This window comes from Hemicordylus capensis, chromosome 4 (genome assembly GCF_027244095.1).
Source record: "Hemicordylus capensis ecotype Gifberg chromosome 4, rHemCap1.1.pri, whole genome shotgun sequence".
Classification (NCBI taxonomy): domain Eukaryota; kingdom Metazoa; phylum Chordata; class Lepidosauria; order Squamata; family Cordylidae; genus Hemicordylus; species Hemicordylus capensis.
Genome location: NC_069660.1, coordinates 281,102,984 through 281,129,006, shown reverse-complemented (window position 1 = coordinate 281,129,006; position 26,023 = coordinate 281,102,984). Strand labels below are relative to the sequence as shown.

The window sequence follows — 26,023 nt, the reverse complement described above, 5'->3', positions numbered from 1 at the left end:
AGCAAAAATTGGGCTAGGAGAGCCTAGCCCGATTTTTGCTGATCGTGTAAACCACCGGGCTCGCAGGCTTACAAGCAGCTAGCCCGCTTTTTTAGCCCTCCCCAAAGCCTGGGTTTGCAGAGTGAGCACTCCGCAAACCCGGGCTTCCCGATCATGAGTAGCCATGGTGCGGCTCTGTGCCGTGGCTACTCACGAGTAGACCCCCAGAGGGGAGCCAAAAAGCTCCCGGGGGTCTCCCCAGTATGCCCTGTGTGCTCGTGCAGGGCATACTGGAGCTTCCGGGGGCCGCATGGCCCCCGAGCTCCCCAGCCCCTGCTGGCTCCGTCACAGAGCCAGCAATCGTGTGGGCGGCTGATCCGGCTGCCCAGAGCTCCCTCCCCGCACACTCTCAAGAACAGAGTCTCACTGATTGTGAGACCCGGCTCACTATCAAACAATGAATCATTTATGCCATGGTCATGTCATCTATTGGTTGGGGGGGGGTGTCCCTAGGTGACCCAAATCAGTAGAATTCCCCAGGTGATCCAGTTTCTTATCCACTTTAGTTTCCTAGTATGAAGCAGCGTTTAGGTTACCTTGTGCAGGTTAGAGATACCTTGTTACATGTCATCCACATTTTCTGAGCTACTGTTTCAGATTATTCTGCTGGTTCTGAGATGTCACACTAGGTTTCACATGAAGGCAACTTTTGCTTGCTGTGGTTTAGCCCTGTGGATCCACTACATGCCAATAGACCCGGCTCACTATCCGGTATTTGAGGGACCGCCTGCTCCCAAGGGTTGCTGCCCGCTTGACAAGGACATCTGAGGGGGCCCTGCTCCAGGTGCCGACAATGAGAGAGGCCCAGGCCTTTGTGCACTCAGGACAGGGCCTTCTCTGTTGCTGCCCCCAGACTTTGGAATGCACTCCCAGTGGCCATTCGCTCCTCGGACTCCATCATGGCTTTTAGAAAGCTTGTTAAAACTTGGTTTTTTATCCAGGCTTTTACATAATCGTTTTTACTGCTGCTTCTGTGTGTTTTTACCTGTTGTATTGTTTTTACGCTAGTATTTTATAGATTTTAAATTTGGTCTGTTTTTATATATATTTTTAGCTTAATATTTTTATTGTCTTTTATTGTATGTTTTAACTTTTGTAAACCGCCTTGGGGTTGTCTTTTAACGGAAGGCGGTATATAAATGCAACAATAAAATAAATAAAATAGTGGTTTCTGAATTGTCCATTTTGAGGCAAAAGACAGAATGGTAATGAGGAAGGGTTGTTGTGAGCCCCAAGCTGTTCTACATGGGGAGTCTTCCCAACTTTTCTGTGGGTCCATGCACATGCAGGATGTCTCAGTGACATTGCTGGAAAATGAATATCTCTAGTAGCTTTTTCTGTCTCTCTTGCATTCAGTTTATTGTCCTGCTGTTGACCTGCGTAGTGGCCCCTTCCCATGAGCAGCATAGTTCATCAGGGGTTAACATCCACTTTGTCAGTTATTCTGTGAATAGAGACTTTAAACCATCTTTATGGTAAATATTATAAATGCTTCTCTGAGGGAGGACAGGCTACCTCCCTGTCTTAAGGAGGCTATTATTAGACCACTTGTGAAGAAACCTGCATTGGATCCCTCAGAGTTAGCTAACTACAAGCTGTTTCCAATCTTCCATGGCTGGGAAAGGTGACTGAGTGGGTGGTAGCCTCTCAACTCCAGGCAGCTTTGGATGATGCAGGTTATCTAGACCAGTGTTTCTCAACCACCGGTCTGCGGACTGGTGCTGGTCCATGAGCTGTTGACCATGAGAGTACCGGTCACTCACACGTAGTGCGGTGGGGCCTGGGATCTATGGAGCCTGGGTGAGCTCTCCAGAGCTCATTTCTAGGCAGGCAGCCCTCGTTGCTGGATATCATTAATTTAACTTCCTCAAATGAACATTATCCAGCAATGAGGGCTACCTGGAAATGAGCTCTGGAGAGCTCTCGGTGGTGGCCCCTACCAGTCCAAAATTGTTTTGGGGGGCCTGGGGTTGTGGGGGGTGACCCCTATATGAACTGTTGGTCCAGGAAACTGCACACGAAGAATGTACCGGCCCATGACTCCAAAAAGGTTGAGAAACACTGAGGTTGGGGTGTGCACGGAACCGCGGAGCTGCGGTCCGGCACTGGGGTGGGGGGTTCCACTCAAAACAGGGGGGGCTTTACTGACCCCTTCCATTAAAGTCCCGTATTTTTTGTAGTAATCGGGCGGCAAGGTGCCGCCCGCTTCAATCTCCTCTCGGCGCGGGCTCCTCGTATCCATAATCGGGGCGGCAGGATCGCTCCCAGTCCCTGCCGCCCCCTTCAAGCTAAGTACCCCTCGGCTGGCGGCCGCCCCCTGAAGCTCCCCAGAGGTCCCCCGCCGCCCCCTTCTTTCCAAATCTACCCCCATTACAAGAGGACGGCGGGAGAACTCCCTGCCGTCCCCTTCCCCCTTGCTGGCTGGGCTGCAAATGGCTTCTAGGAAGCCTTTCGCGTGCGTGCGCGAAAGGCTTCCTAGAAGCCATTTGCAGCCCAGCCAGCAAGGCGAGCGGACGGCAGGGAGTTCTCCCGCCGTCCTCTTGTAATGGGGGTAGATTTGCAAAGAAGGGGGCGGCGGGGGACCTCTGGGGAGCTTCAGGGGGCGGCCGCCAGCCGAGGGGTACTTAGCTTGAAGGGGGCGGCAGGGACTGGGAGCGATCCTGCCGCCCCGATTATGGATACGAGGAGCCCGCGCCGAGAGGAGATTGAAGCGGGCGGCACCTTGCCGCCCGATTACTACAAAAAATACGGGACTTTAATGGAAGGGGTCAGTAAAGCCCCCCCTGTTTTGAGTGAAACCCCCCACCCGAACCAAAACCACCCGTGCCCGGACCGGTCTGGAGGGCTTTAGAATGGCCTCTGAACTGGTCCGTGCACATGACTACACTGAGGACCCATCTCAGACTGACTTCCGTGAGGGCTATGGGGTTGAGACTGCCATGGCTGGCCTGAAGGATGATCTCCAGCTGGCTCTTGTCAGAGGGAGTGTGACTCTGCTGATCCTTTTGGATCTCTCTATAGCTTTTGATACCTCTGATTATGGTATCCTTCTGTGTGCTTGAGGGAGGTGGGATTGGGTGGCACTGTTTTACAGTGGTTCCATTCCTACCTCTCTGGTAGATTCCAGATTGGAGACTGATTCCACTTGGAGACTGGTGTTTTGCAAAGCGAGAACTAAAGTGTGGAGTTCCACAAGGCTCCCTGCTGTCTCCAATGCTCTTTAATATCTACATGAAACTACTGGGAGAGATTATTAGTAAGTTTGGTGCTGGGTGTTATCAATATGCTGATGACACCCAGATCTATTTCTCCATGTCAACCTCATCAGGAAATGGAATATCTTCTCTAAATGCTTGCTTGGAGGCGCTAATGGGCTGGATGAGGGATAAAAAACTGAAGTTGAATACAAATAAGATGGAGGTACTGACTGTGGGGGGTTGGGACCCGAGAGATGGTTTAGATCTGCTTGTTCTGGATAGGATTACACTTCCCCTGAAAGACCAGGTACGTCGCTTGGGAGTGCTCCTGGACCAAAAACTCTCCCTGGTTTCTCAGGTTGAGGCAGTGGCCAGGAATGCTTTTTATCAGCTTCGGCTGATATGATGCTACGTCCATTTCTGGAGGTAAACAACCTTAAAACAGTGGTACATATGTTGGTAGCCTCCAAGCTTGACTACTGTAATACACTCTATGTGGGGCTGCCTTTGTACATAGTCCGGAAACTACAATTGGTACAGAATGTGGCAGCCAGATTGGTCTCTGGGACAACTCGAAGGGACCACATAACACCGGATTTAAGGTAATTGCACTGGCTGCTGATATGTTTCCGGGTGAAATGCAAAGTGTTGGTTATTACCTATAAAGCCCTTAACAGGTTGGTTCCAGGGTATTTAAGGGAGCACCTTGTTTGTCATGAACCCTGCCACCTGATACGATCTTCTAGAGAGGTCCAGTTATGGTTGCCAACGGCTCGTTTGGTGGCGACCCAGGACCGGGCTTTCTCTGTGGCTGCCCTGGGGCTTTGGAATATGCTCCCTGCTGAAATAAGAGCATCTCCTTCTTTGTTTGTTTTCAGGAAGACCTTCAAGACTCTCCTGTTTTCACAGGCTTTTAATTAGAATTAATTTTAATAATTTGTTTTAATAATTGTTTTATGCTACTGTTTTTATTTCTGTTTTATGCTACTGTTTTAATTGTTTCGAGTATTTTAATCTGTGCTGATTTTTAAATATAATTTTAAATTTTGTATACCTCCTAGAGATGTACATATCAGGCGGTATAAAAATATGATTGATAAATATACAAATAAACACTGTTAGCGTGCACTGATGCCTTTCACTTCCTAGCCATATATAGCACAACTAGAAGTAGAGTAGGTAGGGGCATGGGTGGATATGTCTAAGTAACAGGGGAAATGGGAAATAGTGCAATTTACTTCTGCAGTAGCACAATTACTACTCTATTAGCTTCTTTTCCCACTATTAATATTAGGAAAAAGGCTTGTGGTGGTTTCTGCACTCTTTGAAAAAGGTCTCTCACTTCTACCAGTATGGACAGGGACTCTGGGAAACACCTGCTCTCCCTGTTTATAGAGCAATCTGTAAATCTTCAGTGCTGGAGAACATGAAATATGTATATGCTGTCTTCTACCTTACACTGTGGATGAGTGGGTGATGTGTCATTGTTGAGGATGTGTCTCTGTGTCTCCCTGGTTTGTTTGTTTTGGTAAATCGACATGAGAAATGTGCAATTCAGAGGGAGCTTCTGTTTTTTGCTGGCACATTCATCCTATTTGTGAACCTTTCATGACATTAGAACAGTTCAGCCAGTCACTACTATCAGCTTGGCACTCTATAAAAAATACTTCAGAGTAATTCTTTTAAAATCAATGCTCTCCAGTAAATGTGTTTTATATTCTTAATTTCAAATATGCCCCATCCATGGGGTGGATGCAGAGAAGGTTGCTGCAGCAGAAAGGCATACGAACATAGGAATCTGCCTTATACTGAGTCAGACCATCTAACTCAGTACTGTCTACCTTTATTTATTGTTGACTGGCAATGGCTTTCTCCAAGCTTACAGGTAGGCATCTTTCACAGCCCTACCTGGAGATGCCAGGGATTGAACCTGGGACCTTCTGCAGTGCAAAGCAGATGCTCTACCACTGAGCTGTCACACTTCTGCTTGCACAAGGAAGGGAACAATTTTCATCAATTGCCCCTCAGTTAATAGCAGCCTCCATGTCACCCTGTGCCATATCACTCGCTATTCCTGAGGGTCCCCTGCCTTTTGGACTGGCCTTTTGCGGGAGGGTAGAGGCTGCAGTACAAAGGAGGAACTGGGAAAGCCCCTGTTCGTAAGTGGAATATCCTCATGGCTCCCTCGATATCCAAGCTTTCTCTCTCTCTCTTTCTGAATATAGTCAGCCTCTCAGCCATTGAGAATGATCTACTGTGACTTGAATCAAATTCCTGTTTATTAGTAACACATTTAGACCTAGTCATTAACATTGGCAGATGTGTTAATTGTTTTTTCACTTTGACTGTTAAGGAAGGCGCTGATGTTGCTGAAAAGGATGGTGGAGGCGGTAGTGTGGGTAATGGAGCAACTTTAGTCAGCACTTACAAGAATCTTGAAATGTTTCTTGATGTCCTACAGTACTGTTAACATCTGCATGTCTTATGAGGAGTCACATTTATTGCAAGTGTACTCTAGCTTGAATAAGCAAGCAAGGAAAGTCAGAGTTAAGAATGAAGCAGCTGGCTTCCAGTAAAAAGATTTATCATTTTCTCTCATTACACCAGACCCAAAATAAACACCAGCAGAGCTGTTTACAGCATATGAAATATAATGCCCATGCACACACACATTTTAATACATGAATATATATATATATATATTAAAGTGATAGGCTAAAGTCTTTGGTGGTAAAAGCGAAGTTGTCACGGCAAAGAGGAATGAATTATGATTCGGAGAGGGTCCCACTAAGTAAGCAAAGGAGAGCCGGTCTTGTGGTAGCAAACATGAATTGTTCCCTTTGCTGAGCAATGCCACCCTGGTTTGCACTGGATGGGAGACTATGTGTGAGCACTGTAAGATATTCCTCTCAGGAGACGGGGCCATGGAAGAGCATCTGCCTGTGTGCATGCAGAAGGTCCCAGGCTCACTCCCTGGCATCTCTAGGGAGGGGAGGGCTGGATGAGACCCCTCCCTGAAACCTTGGAGAACTACTGCCAGTCATTGTAGACAATACTGAGATAGATACAGTAGATCAATGGTCTGACTTGGTGTAAGGCAGCTTCCTGTGTTTCTGTGAATCCTGTGATTTGTATATTATAGTGTACATGAACCCAGTGGCCCTGGCCCAGCTTTAATCATGGTCAATAAATAGCACATAATAGCTTAGGAGGACAGATGAGGGTGCAACCGAAGAGGCATATCCAACCATCTCACGGTGCATCTGATGCTGCTGAGAATGTCTGTTGCTTGTTTCCATGTGTGGTTCTCCCTTGTTGGATTGGGGCAAAAGTGTGTAAGTGGTATTGCTCACTAGGGACATATTCACATGAATACATAATCTAACCCAGTACCATCTACTCTGATTAGCAGCAACCCTCCAAAGTGGGAGTCCTCCCCAGCCCTAATGCCTGAAATCTGTTAATGGGACGAACCAGGAATGGAACCTCAGGCCTTCTACATGCAAAATACATGTAAAACACGCATCTCTCACCTTTCTGCACATCTAAGGGGCCATCAAAGCAACTAATAATACTTTTAGGAGACAATAATACAATAAAAGCATAGAGCACAGAGGAAAAGGCAGTCCTTCAAGTATTCCAGTCCCAGATTTTATAGCAGCACACAGGACAGAAAAGCAGGACAGTAGCAGTTTATTAAGTAGATCCTGACATGTTTCAAGTAGAACTCTTCTTCAGGAAAAGTGGTTTACGACACAGAATAGCTACGCTGCTTAGAAGCTGAGTATTCTGCTTTGTAAACCCCCTGAAGAAGAGTTCTACTCAAAACACATCGGGATCTACTCTTTAATAAGCTAACTATCATCTTGTCCTGCCGCCAAAGAGTTCAGGGTGGTGTATATATTTCCCTCCCCATTTATCCTCACAATAGCCCTGCAAGGTAAGTGTTGACTAGCTCAGAGTTGCCCAGTGAGCTTTATTATTTTGGGTTTGAACTAGTCTGGGTCTGACTTCAACAGACTACTGCAACACATTAGCCCCATTCACACAACCATCTCTACCTGGCTGCAGTCTCCAACCTGGGTATGCAAGGTTGTGGGAATGGGTGTATGTGCACACACATGCTAATTCACACAACCATGCATATCCAGGTCAAAGGCTGAACCCAGGTCTATGTGGTCATGTGAATGGAGTGACTGGCTCTTCAAGATGAGCCAGTAGTCTGTCTCAGTGTAAGGCACACATACATCTATTAATCATTGCCGAGCATGGTTCTCCTAATGTATAATATAGTCCTGAACGTGTGCGGATAGTGCAAAGGTAAGACCCTAGCCCCTATAGATATATCTAATGCTCTTTGCTTTTGCTGTTGTGAATATTACATACATGCTTTTCCATAACTTAAATAATCAGTACTTTGTTGGAAAAAGATCAATTTCTAGAGGACCATTTTCATTGGGACTGTGGGGCAAGGGGAAATGGATAATACCCCTCCCTTCACTGTGGCTGCTCTTTCAATTAAGAAAAAAATGGCAAGTGCAAATGATGCATTTACCATCGCATCTGGTTTGACTGTCTGTTGTTCCCAACACACTCTGCTGACAATCCTATAATCCACCTAAAAACTCTTCCAGCACAGTGATGGGTCTACTATTTGGGTGTTGTTCATATAGGAGGGCAATCACAAGTTGGTTTTCAGCAAATGGAGCCCCACTGTGAGATGAAACAGTAAAGAAAAGCACAGGGATCCTGAGAGAAATATAAATAAAAATGTGGAAGGCAACTCCTGGTTGCCCAACTTACCTTACAATTCTAAGTTCCTGCAGGAATTCCAGATGTCTCCCAGCAAGCCTCAGGGTATGGATTCCAGCCAAGAATCTAACCTCCTGGATGGGAATCTAGACTCTTTGTCTGGGGGGAAATAATGACAGCTGGGTCTCACTATGCCTGGACTGAGGATTGCAGCAGTCGTTTGGACCAACCATGTAGTTGCTTGTGCCAGCATTTCAGCCTCCATCCAAGTCTTGTGAAATCTCATCTGTTGCTGCATGAGGGAAATGGAGCTGCTGCTGTGGCAGGTTTAATGCCAAACACTCTTAAATGTGTTGGTAAAAGCTTCCTGCCCTAATAGTAGTGGGGGGAGGAAGAGCCTGGGTGCATTCAGTATTGCCTTACAAGTAGCCTCATTGAGGGTGTGGGTGCATCCAAGGGGGCACTGTTTGTAGAGTGGCTGTAGTCATCAGCTGTGGTGGCCCAGCAGGGAAGCAGCTTGCCTAGTGAGCAAGAGGCTGTTAGTTCGAATCCCCGCCAGTGTGCTTCCCAGACTGTGCCTAGTAAATATATATGTGTAGTCACCTGTATCGGGCAGCAGCAATATAGGAAGGTGCTGGAGGCGGATGCTCACTTCAGTGGCAAAGGCATCATCTCATACTGCACGGGCGGAAGGAAATGGTAAACCACTCCTGTATTCTACCAAGAAAACCACATAACTCTGTGGTCACCAGGAGTTGACACCAACTCAACGGAACAATCTTTCCTTTCTTTATAGTCCTCTTCAGACATCAGTAGTGAACATATTAGGCTTGTGCATTTCAATTAGGGTACAAAATGTTTTGTGCTCGAAGATGGCAATTTCGGAGGTTTTGTAACCAAAACAAAATCAAGAATTAAAAAACAGAGATTTTTGTTTCCAAATCGAAATGACTGTGTTTCGGACAGAATGCTTTGTTCTTTGCAAAAGCATTGCAATTGAAATTGACTTCTCTGACTCTCTCCATTCCAGCTGAGACACTGAGTGATTAGCAGAAGATAAGATATGCAAAAAGCTCATGAATGGTTTAGTTAAGTATGTGTTGTATTCAGTGTGATTGAAATGCAAACTGACCTTGCAAAGGGTTTTGGAAGACAGCATTTTGAGACAGAAATACCCAAATAACTTTGGGAGCTCAATGTAATTCCAAAGCTCTTGCTAAAAGCCATGGTATAAATTGTGTGGAGAAGCTTTTCGAGAAGCTGGTTAGGAAAGTTCTGAAATTACACAGGTTTTTCTTTCCAAAGGTTTAGAAAGAATCTCTTGACTTGTTCAGGGGTCTTTTGAAGAGCTATTTTTTTTCTCTTCCTATTTTTTTATGAGTTATAGTGGTGTTTAAGTTTTGTTGCCCAAGTTGAGCAGTCTAATGTAATTTAGGCCACAATGTAATTTGGTGGGACATGATGTCTAAACCAGTGGTTCACAACTTTTGCCATTGCGGGGACAGGTCATCCACATGGGACTACAGGATACAAAAGGGCGGGGGGTGGGGAATACCCCTGTCAATCTATTGACATCCCCAGGAATCTTAGTTGCTTCTCTCTTTCTTGTAACCATGATCCATGGTTTTGCACTTTCTTAAATGCAGTGAGGATAAATCTCAACAATTCTGAACAGTAGACTGATTTGTTTGGGCTATGGCTCACTCCACTTCAGTTAAATGAACATTTGAAGTTGTTCCATAGTATCAAGGCAGTTCATTGGTCTATCTTGCTGTCTCAGATGACCTGTGGTCACTGTTCCATGGGGAGGGAGTGTTTTTATTGAAAGATTGCTTGAATCTACAAATGGGTTGTGCTGCTGTGCTAGTGCCACAGGGACAGGCTCACACCCACTGCAAAATTCTCAAAGAACTGTGCCAAAAAATTAAGTGGTGTTGTTGTTCATCATTCTCTTCACTCTTTCAACTTGTTTATGTGGGGCTTCAGGGGCAAAACAATGGGTTTGGTGGCAGTGCCCCAAGGGTAGTGCACCCAGATTCCAAATAGGGCAAAGGGCTGATTTCTTAGGAATTTTTGAGGTTTACGCATCTTTAAGATTTCCCCCCACAGGGAATAATGGAGGTTTCAGCAGCCCCATAACTCCACCTGGGGGGCACTGGGATGGCCCAAAGCGAGTAGTGGTGTAGTGCACAGAGGGTGCCAACCACGGCCCTGGATTGCTAACCTATTTGGGGTCCTGGGCTTTGTTGTTTCTGAGGTGTTGAGTTTAGATTCTCTGGTAGCAAATGAGATTTTTAATGAAAAACCATGAATCCACTCTCATATGGTACTAGAGAATCTACTCCCAGAACACCTCTAGAACAACAAAACCCTGTACTTCATGGGTTGGCAACCCATGTGGGTGGGTGGCACCCTATGTGCACTACACCGCCACTTGCTCTGGGACACCCCAGTGCCCCTCAAGTGGAGTTATGGGACTGCAGAAACCTCCATCATACCCTATGAGGAAAATCTGAAAGATGTGTAACTTCATTAATTCTTTAAAAATCAGCCCTTTGCCAAATTCCTCTGAAAAAATTGTGGTAGCTTCCTTGTACCAACTGGGCACTACCACCAACCACACTCCACCCTGGGCCTCCCCCCCCCCACATGAAGCTATACTTTTCCTGAAACCTCCATCATACCCTATGGGGAAAATCTGAAAGACATGCAAACTTCAAGAATTCACCAAAAATCAGCAGTTTGCCCAATTCCTTTGAAATTTTTGTGGTAGCTTCCACTCATTGGGCAGTATAACCCCCACCCACTCTTTTGACCACGTGACCCATTTTTAAATCTGAATTAATTTGGATTCAGATTCGGATTAATTCGGCTTAATTTCAGACAAAATACAAAATGGGATTGATTCAGATTCGGTACAAGTCGAAACAGAAAAAATACAAAACGCACAACCCTAGAACATATACTCAAGTGCATTATCCCGAGTCGGAACCCACAAGCCATACCCCAATGCTGACTGACTCAGAAGGCTTACTCCCATGCTGAGAGTAAGAAGCACTTGGCTTGGAGCGTTGCTCTTCACAGCAGACAAAATGCTGTAAAGAAAGAGGCCCCAGCCTCCTGATCATGGAAAGAATTTCTTGACGCTTACAGCAGTTGTCTCTGCAGGCAAGCACTGTAATTGTGTTCAGCACAGGAGTGCGGCTTTTGAGTTGTGGGGCTGTTCTTTGGATGCTAAACTCTTCAGCAGCCCCCCCCCCTTTGAGCATCTGAAGAAGGCTTACTTGTGTTGGGGTGCTGCACAGGCAGGGCTGGCTGACAGAATTTAAAGGGCTCTCAATCTTCTGATGCACATCTCTAAATCTGAAATCACCTATTGTCAGTTTATGTACAAGTAAATCATGTCTATTTCTGAAAGAGGACCGCCTTGATTTGTGTGCAGAAAACACAGAGTTATCATTTCCATGGCTGTCCATGCTGTTTGTGAGAATGAATTTTCAAAATGGCTTATCCTAAGTCTTTGTTTATCCTGGAAAGCAAAAGTGGACTTGGGAGAGAATTACACCACAGATAAGTTGTGCCTTGACCAATTCAGGAGCACTGTTTGAAATTGCGTATGAATATTTCCTCAGCGCGTTTGTAGCCCTAAGGTAAGTATTTTATGTCAGCCAGTCTGGACTATGAAAAATGCAGTCTTAGTCTGGGTACATTACATAGGTTGAAAGTCAAGTGTTCCATGATTAGGCCATTGTGTAGTTGAAAGGGCTAAAGATATTCACAATTGCAGCCTCTGTTGCTCTGAAAGTTTTGCTTTTTGTTCAGTGAAGAATTCCAACCTCCTAAATCTTTCATAGTCCGAAACCAACAGAAACTGGCTCAGCAAAAACAAAAACATCACCTTATCTGTTTGGATTTTCCACTTGAGAGTTGTGACTAATAGGTGCTATGCCTTAGAGGGAATTAGTTTGTCACTCATAACCTACACCCACAACCTTAAGGGGGTTGATCCTTGTTCTAATTTTTTTTCCTTCTCTAGTTTAGAGGTGCTATAGGGTTCAGCCTAGGAGACCGGTGTAATCACACCAAAACCTCAGTGGTAGAGTATATCTTAAACTTCCTCTTTCACCCTTATAGAAGCCGATCATAGTGGAAGCATTTTTATTTCTTATTCTTTTGAATCAACTCCCATCAGATCCTTTTGATGTGCCCCCAGTGATTACAGCCATTTAAAACATCATAACATGCTCCAGACATTTAAACTTTCCTGGAAACATCTGAAACGTGTTCAGAATACCGTATATGACTAAAATAGTCCAGTACATTTTCATTTGGGAACAAACTATCTGACTGTAAAATAATATCTTATGCCATACAGAACATTGGTCTTTGGCAGACTTCAGGAGAAAAGCAAGTTCCACATCTGTGAGCAGTAGCTGACCATGCTTCTTCACCTCTCCTGTCCATATTTGATGAATAGAGTACTCTGTTAAGAAACAGGGTGGAAATCATAGAGGATTATAGTGAACGTTGTAGATTTCTTGAAGGACTTCATCCAACACCTTGAATTGGATTGGAACCAGCTCATGATTAATACAACTTGTGCTTAATTTCCCCATTGAAATCAATGCAAGCCAAAGTGCTTTACCTTGGCTGGATCACGCCTTTTGCTTTTCACTAATCTGATAGTCTATGCCTCTGTCACTTATTTGTGTGTGTAGGTGTGGAAACTGTTGCAATCTATATCTCCAGTGTTATCTTCAGTTAATCTTTCTTTGTATTTTAAAGGGATAATTTAGGATTTACAGATTGCTTCTTACTATGATGTTGCAATGGTTTCTCATTAGATGTCATGCCTTTCTGCTATCTTCTTACTTAAAGTCCTGTGCACCTGAATTATCTTTTGTGAATTTTATATCATAAAGAATCCTGGTCTTAGTTCTTAATTCTGATTGTTTTTGTGATCATATTTTGTAAATTGTCATTTTCATTATGTGGATGTTGTGATTTTTGAAATTGTGCTGTTGTCATCAGGTAGTAATCACTCTCATGCTAGGTAAATGATAGGTAAAATGTAAAGTGTGCCATCAAGACTCCTGGCGCCCACAGTACCCTGTGGTTTTCTTTGGTAGAATACAGGAGGGGTTTACGATTGCCTCCTCCCGCACAGTATTAGATGATGGGAGCCAGCATGGTGTAGTTGTTAGAGTGCTGGACTACGACTGCGGAGACCCGAGTTCAAATCCCCATTCAGCCATAAAAAACTAGCTGGGTGACTCTGGGCCAGTCACTTCTCTCTCCGCCTAACCTACTTCACAGGGTTGTTGTGAAAGAGAAACTCAAGTATGTAGTACACCGCTCTGGGCTCCTTGGAGGAAGAGCGGGATATAAATGTAAAAATAATAATAATAATCTTCCTATATCGCTGCTGCCCGATATAGTACCAGCAGGGATTTGAACCGGCAACCTTCTGCTTGGGAGATAAAAACTGATAAAATAATTCTTAATTGCCCTTTCACCTTACCTAAATTCACAACTAAATATAGGATTGCATCTCTAAGGTTGAGTCCACGCGGCTATAATGGATGGGGTCAAATGTACTGTTTTCTGTGCAACTGATCCTTGCATGGTACCCACAAGAAAGTCCTACAGCTTGTGCTGGCTTCTCAGTGGCACCCATGGATGGTTTGGACCACGATGGACTGTGCAGCTAACATGGCCAGTTTCCAGTGCTGAGTTCCATTATGTTGTTGCTATAGTCAGTGTTGCCAGACATCTCACCCTGCCTTTGTACAGAACTGGAGCCACATGCTTTCTTGTAGTGCTATCCTGTGCAAGTGTAGAATATGTGTGAATACTGCAAATGCATAAGGCTGATAATGTGGGGCTTTCTCATCTGTTTTGTACCCTCCCACGAGTGCTAGTTGGGTGGGAAAATTCATGTGTCGTCGTCCCCCACACTTTGTGATAGCAATGTTCACTTCCATACTTAAGTCACATTAAGGGAAGCAGCTCCTAAATGGTATGTGAGTGGGTGTGTAAGATGGGGGCGGGGGGGGGGGGAAGCAGAAGTGGTTCTGATATTGCAAAGCATTGTGAGAAGATGGCTGGTTGACACCAGTGTTGCTGGTGACATAATGGAGCACCGGTCAAACCCTTAAAGTGTCACTGAAACATCATTTGAAACCTAAGTTCAGATTTTTTGTTTTTAAGGCCAACCAATAATCTCAACATTGAATAAGAGACGACGAGGGATCTTCTCCGTCTGAAATCCATTAAAGGGGCTTCTCTTGGGGTGATTTAGATCTACCCTAACTTTTTCTTCTTAACTGGAGTTCAGCAACAGATTCTTAGCAAATTCACTAACACCAGAATACTTTTGTTTCAGTAACAAAACAAAAGATTTTGTTTCAGTTTCTTCCTAATGAGCCAGGGAGGTGCTGGAGGAGGCAGCTCTGGTTGCTCCTCTCCCCCCACCCCGCCCGAGACCTGTGCTGCCTGCAGGCTGGCCGTTCATCAGGTAGAGTTGTATGGCTAACCACACTTAACCACACAGATCTACTTGACAAATGGTCCGCCTGTTGGCAGCACAGCTCTTAGCCAGGGGAGAGAGGAGCAACCTGATCTGCCTCCTTTGGTGCCCTCCTGGCTCCTTAGGACCAGCCGCTACTGTTTTGTTTACACTTTTGGAAGTGGCTCCAATATTGACCTGCTTTTTCCATTCTTACTTGCTTTGCACAGATAAAGTTTCATGCCAGTCTTTTCTTCCTGTTTCTTTGCTGGGTCATTTTGCTCATCATCCAGTCCTCTGTTGGTTGGTTGCAGGACAAAATTGCTTAAGCCCTTTTCTCTGTCTGCTTCTTAATTGCAGTAATGTGGACCAGTTTAATTATATTAATTAATTACTGCATTTGCCTAATTTCCTTGTACATTCATATTTATTTATATTTTTTATTAGATTTGTTCGCTGCTCTTAGCCCAGAGGTCTGCATCCTGCAGCTTTTTGACTACATACATGCAGCTCTTTGCTTTATTTATTTTATTTTATGTATTTATGTATGTGTGTATTTATTTATTTATGATTTAGATTTTTGTACAGTCTTGCATTAAATTTATCCCAAGATGGTTTGCATAAGTTAAAATACAACAGTGAAATCCATAAAAATGATAATATAAGCCAAAAAAACACGAAGCAGCAACCATAAAATGCACAAACAGTGGCCTACATGAGGAAAATTACTTTGAAGTAGTCAATTTGAAATTAGGAGAAGTTAGGCATTGCCCAATTTATTCTTTTAACTTCAATGGGACTACTTTGAGTAATTTTTCTCATCAAGTCAGCCAGTAAATAAAAAGTAATCTTGAAGGATCTGTAATATCAATCATTTGTAGCCTGTTTACTTCTTTTTATGTGTAAATACAGTGGTCAGGACTCTGCACAGCCAGAAGCCAGCCAGAATTGCAGAGGGAGCTATAAAGGAAACTCCAGCCGAGAAAGTGAAAAAGAGAAAAGTGGCTGTGCTGCTTTAAGGGAGAGGCGGCTGGGAAGTTTGCTGCTAGGGAGAAGGGTTAGGAAACAAGAATAATATGTGTATAATCATTCCACCATTTTAGTAATGACTAACAAACCAAATAGAAGGGGCTTATAGTTGCATTTGATGTACATTTTTTTCTTTCCTTACCTCAGTCACAATGATTATTGTTTCATCATGTCTGCACTCTGTGTGTGCATTATATGAAACTTTGTGTGTGATGCAGCTCTCAAAATATTTTGGTAAAAGGCAGAAACTAAAAAGACTCTTCTTTGAGAGGTTACAGACAGCACCACCCCCGTCTTAGTTGAGGCTCTTCTACAATAAAATATTTTTACAAATTTGTATTTTGCCTTTCATGTCAGACCACAAGGAGACTTACAACATTGGAGTAACAATATAATAAAATACTGGTGGTGTGAAAACTACCCCCCCCCAAAGCACTGGGTATATTAGAGAGGCACAATTTTAAAACAGCTTGTAATTAGTCAGCTGCTTTTGGCTACCTAGTGGGAAATGTCAGTTTAAACCAGGCCTGCTCAACACCACTACCACCACCACCACCACCACCCCGTCAGCTGTTTTTGGATTACAACTCCCACAGTCCCCAGCCACAGTGGCCCATAGTCAGAGATTATGGGTGTTGGAGGCCAACATCTGCAGGAGGGCTGAAGTTGAAGTTAAAAACACATTTTTAAATGATGTTGGAAGAATGGGATCGGTATAAAGATGTACCTGCAAAGATATATAAAGTTGGGTGTTGTCCGCATGCTGGTGATACCCAGTGCCAGATACCCAGATTATTTCCCCTAGCAGTTTCATACAGATATTAAAATGCTTGGGGACAGGATGGAACCCTATGGGATGCCATAATCCAATGTATGGGCAAGGCATTGAGCAGGAGTACCCCAGCACTTTTTTCTGGAACTTACCTTATGTGGACTAGAACCACTGCAAAATAGTGCCTCCTAACTCACAAGGCACTGAAGAAGGAATACCATGGTTAATTATATTAAAAGTTACTGAAAGGTCCAACACACCCAACAGGGATCCACTCTCCCTGTTAATCTGTCCAAATACCAGTTGCAGGGGAGCAACAGCAGGAGAGAAGGCTTCCCCTCAGCTCTTGACTGTGGGCTTCACAGTGACATCTGGTGGGCCACTTTGTGAAACAGGATGCTGGACTAGAGAGGCTTTGGGCCTGATCCAGCAGGGCTGTTCTTATCTCCTGGTGCATGTCCTCCATCAGAGTAACCAAAGCAGTTTCTGTCCCAAAACTGGAACATAAACTGGACTGAAAGGGGTTGAAATAATCTGTTTGATCCAGGTACCTCTGAATATTCATAAATCCTCTGGGCCAAGCAGACAGATGCTCACATATCCCTAGTTCATATAAGAGACAGCCACTTGGCATATCCTCATATGTATGAAAGGTTAAGGTCATGCTAATTTAATATGTGAAAGGTGCTGGATTCTGCAGTGTGTTTATTTTGCCACTCTTTCTGTTCTGATACTTACCTGGCTATGCTTCAAGCAGCACGGATCTCTGGAGGCCAAGAAAATGAGTCCTGGACTCTGGATATCCCTCAGAGCTCTAGGCACATGGCTGTGTGTACACTTGTCTGTGCTAGCAGCCTGAGCACACACACGATCCCAGCCCCAAGGTGGAGGTTACCTCCTAACTTGGGACCGAGTCACTTCTGGGCTTGGACTCCGTCCTGGCGGTGGACTGCCCCAGCCTAGGCTTGGCTGCTCGTGTACAGCCTCATAATATATAAACAAATTAGCAAAATAGTCATTACTAGCTGGGCCAGGCACAGAGCATCTGTGCCTCCAGCTGGCCCACCCACCCGCCACTGCCTTCCCCCGCTGGCCCACCCGCCACCTTTCTCCCCCGCCACCCACTTTCTGGTAGGCAGGCCGGCTGGCCGGCTCGCTTCTTCATTCTGCCAGCCAGCTTCTTCTCCTAACCCTGCAACCCGCCACAGCTTTCTGGCTATCTCAATCAGAATACTGTGTTAATGGAACACACAAATGCAGTGGAAAAATAAATACTAAATAATAAATAAATAAATAACCATTTATTTAGTATTTATTTTTCCACTGCATTTGTGTGTTCTATTAACACGGTATTCTGATTGAGACAGCTTTCTGGCTGGCTGGCTGGCTGGCTTCTTCTCGCCCACCCACCTGCTGCTTCCTCCCCCCCCCCCCGCCGTTTTCTGGCCAGCCAGGTGCCGGCGTCTCCTCTCTCCCACCCACTGCTGCTGCTTTCTGGATGGCCAGCTGGCCGCCGCCATTTTCTTTCCCCCACCCCTCCCGTAGCTATCCAGCAGCTCTCCAAACTCATGCAAGAGCTGCCACACATGGGTTTAGCCACGGGTATGTCTTAGACTAGAGAATTATATATTAAGAAGATTGTGTATATGGATTATCATCTCAATTGCAATAGCTGTAGAGGAAGTAGCACCTAGATTTCCTGCTATTAATCTTGGATCGGAAGTAGTCAGTGAAAATCTGACCTATCTGAACATCTAGTGTAATTTTTGTTTTAAAAGGAAGTTACTTTGACCCCTTTTCAATTTTATTGAAGCATATGCAGATATTCTTTGGCACTAGATTTTCCTTGTTACATTTTGTTCATCATAGGGTGCATAGGGGAATGAAATTGCCCTATTTACATATAAGATAATAGTTGAAAGGTTCTTTTAATTTAAATATTAAGATATTTTAGAAGAAAGTCTGTATAGATGATGCTTTTGCAGCTGGCAAGAAAAGTTTTTGCTTTATTGACATGATCCAGCGAAGCAGGAGGATTATGTGTGGAACTGAAAGTTTCTTTGATATTTCCATGATTTCTGCTTATGCTTTGGAAAAGGCAAGCCTCTTCTCAATAAAGAATGCAGCCTGCCTCTTCGGCAGTGCAAGCAGCTGCAGCAGAAACTCTCAAAGGAATTTCCAGCTGTTTGTGTAGCTCTATATGCTAGACTCATATTACTAATGAACAGGTCAGGATGTATAAATATCGGGTGTTGTTTTTTTTCAGGCATATGGCTCTTGGAGAGCCCAGATTGCACATGCCACAGCTTGCTCAAAGAAGTGTAGCTGAGCTTCTTAGATTTTTTAAATTCAAATCGAGGGTTGTTTATCCCTTCTGCAGTTTGGGTATTCCAAGGAAAAGTTGCGGTTCAACTGCTGTATGGTGTACAGTCATGTGTCTATAGAGATTTCTGCCCCCCTGGAACTCCAGTCCAAGTTTCTGAGGACCATTTTTAATGTACCACATTGTGCACCTAATGCTACCCTTCGTTTGGAATCAGGGTCTATTTTACTAGAGGCTCGAGCCTGACTAATTAAGATCAATTTATGGCTTAAACTGACATTTTGCCTTGAAGGCTTAGCTCTGACTGATAATTTTTATTCAGGCTGGATGAACAGTTGAGGAGGAGGAACTCAGGAGTTATGGACTTTCTCCTCCAGCTTTGGTATCCTTGGGTTATCCCAAGGCAAAGGATACCATAAAACAACATATTGGGGACATTGACCTTCCAAGGGACAATAGTATGATCTCTTGCTGCCCAGAGAAATTATGGTAAATATCTCTCTCCGAAAAAATACCTCTACAATCTTTACTTTTACTTTAGCTCGCTTTAATGTATTACCATCGGCCCTATTGGAAGGGAGATATCTTCAAATATCCCATGCAGAACAGATCTGTCCTTGCCAATCGGGAGCAGTTGAAACTGTGGATCATGTATTATTATACTTTCAGTTCTGTAGAGACATCTGTTGCCTCTTTATAACTTCAGTTTAAATCAAGTTTCCAGGTAGATCAGACAAATTTTTACACCTCCTTTCTTCTCTTAGATTCAAATACTAACATCACTTTTAATGTTGCAAAATTTTGCACTAGGGCTTGCTTTATTAGGAAGCAGATGGCCAAATCTATAACATAAATTCCTAAGAAGCATGCTGGTTTTTGAATCTGATGTGTAATGAGTGAATGACTAATGTAGTTTTATAGTAAGAAGTAACAGCCCTTATAACTCTATATTTTGTTGACTTGTATTTGTTGATGTTCTCTGGTCTTGGACTGTAATAATAATTAGCCAACCCTGCACAGAGCATCTGTGCACTCTTTGGGGCCGGCTACCTTTCCCCCCCACACACCTTCTGCCCCAGTCTCCGGCTGGCCTATATTGGGCCCAGGCTGCTGGGCCGAGTGCCGCCGCCGGGGCCAGGCCTGCCACCACATTGTCTCCACAGCTGGGCCCGCCACCGCCTCACCTCCACAGCTGGGCACGCTGCCTTGACACCGTGGCCGGGCCCTCCGCCTCTGCCTTGCCTCTGTGGCTGGGCCCGCCGCCACTGCCTCGCCTCTGTGGCCGGGCCCACCACCTCGCCACTGCGGCTGGGCCAGGCCTCCACAACTGGGCTCTCTGCCTCCGCGGCTGGGTGCGCTGCGGCAACCAATTCTCCTGGGTGTGCCTCAGCCAATCAGGCGCCTCTGCCGCCCAGCCAATCAGCTGGGCACCGGGACACAAATTCCAAGGCTTACCCAGTAGAATTTAAATATATAGATAACTGAACTGAACTCCTATTACTTTGAATGGCACCCTATTACTTTGTATGGCATATGTAGCAATGCAATTGATTAGTTGCTGTGTAATAGCAGCATTATTAGTTGCTGTGTAATTAGTTGAGATTAGTTGCTAATGTGTAATTAGGGAGATTAGTTGCTGTGTAATAGAGCCTTGTCTCTCAGTTCTCTCCTGGACACCATGGGTAACCAGAAACTTATGTACAGGAAGTGGTGGCCACAGCAAGGCTTTTTTCTTTTCTTTCACTTTTTAAATGATGTGTGTCTGTGGGCAGTGGTGGCTTCAGCAGTGCTTGAATGTCCCCCGTGGCTGGCTTCTGCCAGTTGCCTCATTTTCCTTCCAGAATGCTTAAGGGTATGAAACATGAATCATATACTGTAGGTTGATTTCCTGGCTCACTCTGGAGAGAGAGTAATAAAGGGTGACCAGAAGTAATAAAAGGTGACCAGAACCACTGGGAACACTATCAGCACCTCCAGGGCCTCTGAAGCCTTTATTGGCCCTGGCCAACCATGGCCCCCCCCCCTCCAAAAACCTCTTGAAAGTTTGTAAGCAGGCTAATAAACATGTTTGCAGGCTGGTAACGTTTGTGGGTTTAATTGCAAGCCAGTGATAGATGTGTTCGTCATGCTTAAGACTGCAAGTCTCATTCTGCTTTGCACACCTGTACTACTTATTTGCAGCAAGAGATGTGTAACAGTTTTGGGCGGTATAAAAATCTATCTATCTATCTATCTATCTATCTATCTATCTATCTATCTATCTATCTGCCACTTCCCCTTCCTATCTGTCCTGCCCTAAGCTTAACCCTAAACCCTTGTGCATCACTGTCCCCACCTAGTTTCCTTCCTTTGCCTTCTCTGGCTGTAGCCATGCTGTGTAAATAGGTGCAAATGAAACCATACATTCTAAAAACATGTTTTAGTTGTACTAGTCTAAAAATGTTCTGCAAGAAAAGAAGTACAATGAAGAATGCCTTCCGGGAGCATCCACAGAAAGATGTAACCATATCACCCCAGATAGTTTGCAAAGCATCAGACAGATATTGGAACTTAGCACAGATCAGATCAACTAAACAGTTTAAAACACTAAGGTTGTACTAGGAAGAGATGGTGATAAGTGCCTGAATCAGGAGAGACTTGCTAAAAGCAACGTTTTATCTTCTATTGCAGGCCTTCTCAGCTTTGGGCCCCCATCTGTTTTTGGACTACAACTGCCACAGTCCCCAGCCACAGGGGCCAATAGCTAGGGATTATGGGAGTTGTAGGCCAACATCTGCAGGAGGGCTGAATTTGAGCAAGCCTGTTCTATTCCATGAGTTCCAGACTGTGGGCATCCTATCATCTACATAAACCAGTCATAGGGACATAGGAAGCTGCCATATGCTGAGTCAGACAACTGGTCCATCTAGCTCAGTATTGTCTACACAGACTAGCAGCGGCTTCTCCAAGGTTGCAGGCAGGAATTTCTCCCAGCCCTATCTTGAAGATGCCAAGGAAAGAACTCCGAACCTAGATGCTCTCCCCAGAACAGCTCCATCCCCTGAGGGGAATGTGTGAGCGCTCACACACATTGTGAGCGCTCACACAAAATGATCTCTTTCAGCTTCTGCCTTCGAGAAGGAGGTATAGGGTCTTAAAGACCAGGACCAGCCGCTTGAGAAGTAGTTTCTACCCAAAAGCGGTCTCAGCTTTGAACGCAGCAAAACACAGCTTCTGAGGGTTTTTTTGTGTTTAGTTTTTAGAGTTTTTTTAGTGGATTTTTAGTGGGTTGATGGGAGGGGGGCGTTTGGGTATATGTTTAGATTATTCTTGTTAGGTCCTGTAGTAGTGGTTGTAGATTCTTTTCAATCTCGTTGTTCTGCACAGGACAATGACAATAAAGATTTATCTATCTATCTATCAATCTATCTATCTATCTATCTGAGAATTGCAAAGAAACGTGAACTGCTACTACTGTATCATTCTGCTGTCCCTTCAAAAACAAAAGCTGCTTATGCCAATTTTCATGTGTAATCCCATGACCTCTCTGAGAAGTCTCAGAGGGATGAGTTAAATCTCCCTGTGCTGGATGGGGTTACACTCCCCCGGAAGGAGCAGGTATGCAGCTTGGGAGGACTCTTGGATCCAGGCCTCACTCTGGTATCTCAGGTGGAGGCTGTGGCCAGGAGTGCTTTTTATCAGCTTAGGCTGATTCGACAGCTGTGTCCATTCCTAGAGGCGGATGACCTCAGAACAGTAGTGCACCAGCTGGTAACCTCCAGGCTTGACTACTGTAATGTGCTCTAAGTGGAGCTGCCTTTGTACGTGGTTCGGAAACTTCAGTTAGTTCAAAATGCGGCAGCAAGACTGGTCTCTGGGGCAACCCGGAGAAACCATATTATGCCTATTTTGAAACAGCTGCACTGGCTGCTGATATGTTTCCGAGCAAAATACAAAGTGCTGGTTATTACCTTTAAAGCCCTGAACGGCTTAGGTCCAGGTTACCTTAAGAGATCACCTTCTTCGGTCTGATCCCCACCGCACGCTAAGATCATCTGAGGAGGTCCAGCTCCAGTTGCCACCGGCTCATCTGGTGGCGACCCAGAGGCAGGCCTTTTCTGTAGCCGCTCCTGGACTGTGGAATGTGCTCCCTGCAGACATCCGTAATTTGAATTCTTTACTGGAATTTAGGAGAGCCCTAAAGACCTACCTGTTCAGCTTGGCCTTCCAGTGCTCTTAAATTGTTTTAAAGGGTCTTTAATGTATCGGGTTTTTATAAGGTTTTGAATTGTTTTAATTTTATCTGCTGCTTTATTGTATTCTTTTAAAAATTATGCCCGGTCATTGATTGATTTTAACTGTTTTATGATGTTTGTGAACCGCCCTGAGCTATTTTGTAAGGGCGGTCTAAAAATTGAACAAACAAACAAATAAATAATAAGTCTGCATTATTTCTGTTTTTTCAGTTCGGACAATGCTGCTCACTGACCCCAGCAACCACACAATTAAAAACAAGAGTGTGCACCTCCCACCATCCCACCTGGTGTGTTGTCATGCTCTATATAAGTGTGAAGGGTGAAATATTCTAACTGTCCTTAATAATGTTTAAGCATTGTTGGGACAGCTCAGACATTCTACTCATCTACATGAGCCTGTGGAGCAGAGCAGTATGCTTGATGGAGGATGAGAGAGGAACATTGCACTTACCATAAAGGGTTGTTTCTCCTGTGACTGGAGCTCATCAGTATGGGTTGTGCACTGAGCATGCTTGAGAGACAGGACCAAAACATGTGAGGCTAGTTTCTTGATGCCAGAGGGTGCCATATCTCCAGTTCCGGGACTGTAGCTTAGAGTGCGGCCCATGTAGAAAGAGAGGAATAGCCTAGAAAGGCAACAGGTTAAATACACAGGAGTCATGGAGGACACATACTAATGCTGTTATGTTCTGGAAGGTGGCTCCATCCATATGAAGAACCAACCCCAATAACTATATAAAAAGAACCCTTCACAGTAAATCCAATGTTCCTTTCCCCCCTGTGCTGGACCTCATCAGTGTGGGACATGCCCATGCATTATGCGAAAAAACAACTGGGAGGGAAGGATGTATTCAACTGCTTGTAGGAGGACAGTGCACCCAAAGGTCATCTGAGGTGTCTACAAGGATAATATTTGTAGCGATTAATTTTTTATTTTATTTTATTTTATTTTATTTTATTTTATTTTATTTATGAATAAGGAGAGAAATGGAGGAGCAGAATGGCTGCTATACCGTATCCAAGGAGTGCGTGCTGAGAAGGCCGCTATGGCCACTCTGGGCATAGAGAGAGCAGTAATCCTTCTAGAAACAGGTAGTGAAAGAGACGAAGGGAGGTCATATATGTGAAATCCTATAGTGTGCCTGATATAGATGCATAGAGCCCAGCAAATGTGTAAGCCAGGTCTTCTTCCACGGTGAGGTGGGGAAGGACAAGGTCATAAGACTGGTGGAAGGTGGGGTCAGGATTAAGTACCATGTAGTCAACTTGGACATCAAAGTCCTTATGTATAATAAAGCAGTCAGCACAGACACTGTGCAGGACGAAGATAAAGCGACCGCAAGGACCGAGTATGACAGAAACTAGAAAGTAAGGGTTTGAATGGTGGCGGGGAATGTCATTAAAGGCCGCATTCAAGTATGCTGATGGTAAAAAGACACTGGACAATAGGGGGAGCCAATCGGAGGCCCATTAGAGGGGGGAAACAGGAAATCTGGGGATATTGGACAGAACTACCACACTCTGAAAGTTCGGGATCAAGGCCAGAATGAAGGTAAGATATTTGAGAGAATTGGAATGCAGACTGAAGCTCTAGATTGGTGGAGGCATGGACTTCAGTAATCCCTGTGGCCAGCGGATTGGTCATTTTCTGTGTATCTAGAGAAGCCATCCATGTCATCTGAAGGGCTAGACAGTGGATGGATGCTGGGAAGTGGAATCTTGCATAGCTTGAGAGTAGCCCTTGGCAGTGAGGTTCAAGCGCTCAACCCCCAGGTGTACTGTTGAAGCCGTACTGGGACAGATGGGCGAGAGGCCCATAAGGGAGAGGATCCCGGTGGAGGAGGAGATGCCAGGGGTTGTGGACCGAGAAGTGCACCAGTTGTGAGAAGCAGGGCCTCTGGAGCCTATGGGATGCCATTAGGATCAACTATGCCTGCTAGGAACATAGCAAGCTGCCATATACTGAGTCAGACCATTGATCTAGCTCAGTATTATCTACACAGACAGGCAGCAGCTTCTCCAAGACTGCAGGCAGGAATCTCTCTCAGCCCTATCTTGGAGATGCCAGGGAGGGAACTTGGAACCTAGATGCTCTTCTTAGAGTGGCTCCATCCCCTAAGGGGAATATCTTACAGTGCTCACATGTGTAGTCTCCCTTTCACATGCAACCAGGGTGGACCCTGCTTAGTTAAGGGGACAATTATGCTTGCTACCACAAGACCAGCTCTCCTCTCATACTGTTGTAAGAACACTTCTCTGAGGATCTTATGAGGATCGGGCTCCGCCATTCAGGTTCGGGATCTGCAACTGGCATGTCTGTTCATGTGTGACTTTGCGGGTATGTTGTCGGAACGTATTAACACTTGGCAGCCCTAGAGGAGAGGCTGGGATTGCCTCTAGTTCTAGTCAGTTGATGTTACTTCTTGGTGGTAGAGGAGACCAAAGACCTCGTGCATATTGGGTTTTGTAGTGAGTGCCCCACACTTTCGGGCTGGCGTCTGTGGTAACCATGAATCTTGGTGGTTCTGTCTCCGGCGACTCTGGCTGGTATTGCCCTTTGGAGCTGAAGGGTGATCCTGAGGCCTGTTGCTCCCCAAGGGTGTCAACACAGTGAACGGCAAGGCAAGCTATAACCTCTGGAAAAGGTGCATCATGTCTCCCAGGGAACTCCCAACCAATCTAGAGGAGCCGGGTTGTTACCATGCTGCCAACAAGACCCTGCAAAAGAGGGGTAAGAGACTGTGGCAGTGGTGATAGAAGAGGAAGGAAAGAAACGTTTGATCTAGTCCTCCTGTTGATATAAACACAAAACTGTAGCTGATATTTATTACACGTGTAGTCTCCCATCCAAACACAAACCAGGGGAAATCCTGCTCAGCAAGAGGGAGCAACCCACACTTGCCACCACAAGACCAGTTCTCCTAGTTGAGCATTTGTAATGGAGATATGTTAATAATTACCTATTTACCTTGGTAAGTAAGATCCCAAATGACCTTGGTAAGTAAGATCCCAAATGAGAGAGATAGGAGGTGAGAGGAAAAGGTATTGTTGGATAGGGGTGTGCACCGAACCGCCACACTGCGGTCCGGCACTGGGGTGGGCTTTAAGAGTGGCGGGAGGGTTTACTTACCCCTCCCACCGCTTTCCCGCTCAGAAATGCTTTTTAAT

At 45.0% G+C, this 26,023-nt stretch overlaps 1 protein-coding gene across 10 annotated transcripts in view; it reads left to right on the top strand.

Moving 5' to 3' along the window:
* The window catches only part of RUNX1T1 (RUNX1 partner transcriptional co-repressor 1), a 207,671-nt gene that overhangs the window by 82,622 nt on the left and 99,026 nt on the right, over nucleotides 1–26,023 (top strand). The gene's annotated exons all lie outside the window — the stretch shown is intronic.